The sequence below is a fragment of the Drosophila bipectinata genome, chromosome 3R (genome assembly GCF_030179905.1).
Source record: "Drosophila bipectinata strain 14024-0381.07 chromosome 3R, DbipHiC1v2, whole genome shotgun sequence".
Classification (NCBI taxonomy): Eukaryota; Metazoa; Arthropoda; class Insecta; order Diptera; family Drosophilidae; genus Drosophila; species Drosophila bipectinata.
Window position 1 is genome coordinate 12,239,627 of NC_091739.1, and position 2,474 is coordinate 12,242,100.

Here is a 2,474-nt window from a genome sequence, read left to right on the forward strand (position 1 = left end):
TGCCGCCGCACAATGCAAAAGCCGCCTTCATATGCGGCCCCCCCTTCCACAAGGACCGTCCGACGATTATTCAAAATGCAAGTCACAAAGTCATGTGTGTGTATGAGTGTGTGTGAGCCAAATGGTGGCAGTGTGATTGTAACAAAATCCCTGCAGCCATGTTGGCGTCAAAATTGTGTACACTGAAAGAAATATGTGGAAAGGTGGGCAATAAAAATACATAAATCACACTATTAATTATTAGCTATTAGCTTGTATTAATAAGCTTTATTCTTGCTTTAATTTTTCTTTAGAATTTGTCTTTCTTTTTTCCAAACATATCCAAAATATAAATCCCAAATATGTATTAACAATTCCAACTTCAATTATATTCAGTATTCATAATTTTGTCCAGGCGAGCCCTTTCCTTGGGAGTTAGTTGGAAAAAGTCCCTTTCGAAGTTTCCAAGCTCCTGTCTTGAATGAATTGGCGGCCAAAGTGTTGTATAAGCAACAGTTCTTTGGCCAAATAAATATTATTTTAAGTTTAAATAAGTACTTATAAATATAGTTACCTAACAAATTGCCAAGCACAATCAGCGTTTGGTTGATTATCAATTAAAAGTCTCAGTTCCCTTCTAAATTGGCTGGAAAACTTTTTTTTGGATTTCTGAAAACGCTCCAGACATCGAACATGGCTAAAAATAAATCCCTATTAAATTAAAACAATTTAAATTAATATTTTTTAATAAAACTTACAGTGGAACTTGGTGACGTTTAAAAGAAGGATCATAGAATGGCTCCTTGTCGTCATCATTCCTTAATGAATATGCAATTCCAAGATATAGATCCGCCTTAGAAGGGGCCTCCAGTCTCGACTCAAACTCAGGTTCAACGAATTTTTTATCGTCCTGATGACGTTTTGTCATAGTCCAAAAACTATAAGTCCATGAATTTTCAGGCATTTCAGGTATCATGGAGACACGAATAGATTTCATCCCCTTGCTCTTACGCCGGGCCTCCAAGGTTTTCCTTTTTTCGAACATTTGGGTCTTGCGATCCATGGCGTGGCCAGAATCATTGCTCGTGATTTCCACATTACCACTCTTTACACTCCTTAGACTTGAGATACTTTTACCAACAACTGACATTGTGATTTAATAATATATCTAAAACCAGCTTGGTTGCAATTGGTTAGGTTTTATGATTCGTATGATCCGTGTGGATACTTGTGTGATAGTAGGACTACTTTTGAATCTTGGCAGTTTTAAGTTGACAATAGTATGAAATATGTTCCAAGATTAAAAAGGTAACTGAGATGAGAAACAATTTTTTTTTAATTTTTTCAGTGCAACTCTACTTTGAATTTCATGCCGTTGGCTTTGGATTTTGGCGGAGCGCGAACGTTAGCTCGCACGCCTCTGATGCCGCTGGCTGCAATTGCCGCATGTAAATTCTTAAAGTAGTACTTAGCGCTATTATTTATTATATTCCAACACTTTCAACACCTTTCAACAAGTAAACGAGTCGACTAGCGGGGCAGGACGTGGCACATCCGGATTCGGGGTACTCAGAGCTGTGAGCTACGAGCTCTTAGTTTGGGAGTTGGTTTGAACTCCGCTGTGAAGCTGCATGCATTTTGCCCATTGTTGCACTCTGCCAGTTGTGTTGTTGCATCGCTATTGTAGTTGCAACGGGGCTGCTGCTGTTGATGTTGGTGCACTCCTCTATGTTGTTGTGTAGAAATGAAATTTATGAATATTGCATGGTAATAAAGCGAAGGATTCCATTACGAGCGACTCATAAGATGGCATATGAGAGGGTGTGAATTGCTGGTCGAAAGCAACTTAGTTACAAGTGAATTTTATTAAAACATCACAACATTACAAAATAAAACAATTTTCTCATAACTGTATTGAAACACAATACAGTATTGTATTCTCCGTTGTTCTGCATCAAAATATGAGGACAAAATATTTTTTAGATTTTTTGTCAAATTTTCTGGGTGCTTCCCTTCAAAATTCCGAAAAATGCATGGAGGGACACTGTGGGCCACAGAGAAGCCCATATCTTTGCCAATTTTCATCGGATTCTTCATCGGAATACCTCAAACGAATCTTTTTACCTCAATACCTCAAACGAATTCTACGATTATTCGATCCGAAGCTTCTAACTTTCCTTGGTAACTGCAATTTAGCCACAATCAATTATACTTTATGATTTAATTTCAATTGCGTGAACTCCTGCCAGCGAATGGCAACCTCAAACCAAAACCCATTTCAGTGCACTCACAATGAAATTTATATAATTCTGAAAATTAAAACAATACGCCACATAAATGCTCACGGAGGCGAACTTCCCAGCTGCGATGCCATTGTCCTGCATCCTGCGGCGGCCCGACCTCAGAGACCGACCTCTCCAGCCATTCCAGCCGTCTATTCAAATGTAAATTTTTCATGAGCAATGAAATGCGTTCAAATTTCAGTTGGATATACT

The 2,474-nt window shown here is 38.4% G+C and overlaps 1 long non-coding RNA gene across 1 annotated transcript; it reads right to left on the reverse strand.

Annotated features, from left to right (window-relative positions):
- Positions 1-249: 249 nt before the first annotated feature.
- On the reverse strand, positions 250-1,786 carry LOC108129435 (uncharacterized). The gene is made up of 4 exons (XR_011443146.1): positions 1,772-1,786; positions 738-1,705; positions 554-676; positions 250-497 (listed from the first exon to the last, which is right to left on the reverse strand). It is a non-coding gene; the product is annotated as an uncharacterized lncRNA (long non-coding RNA).
- Positions 1,787-2,474: the final 688 nt, after the last annotated feature.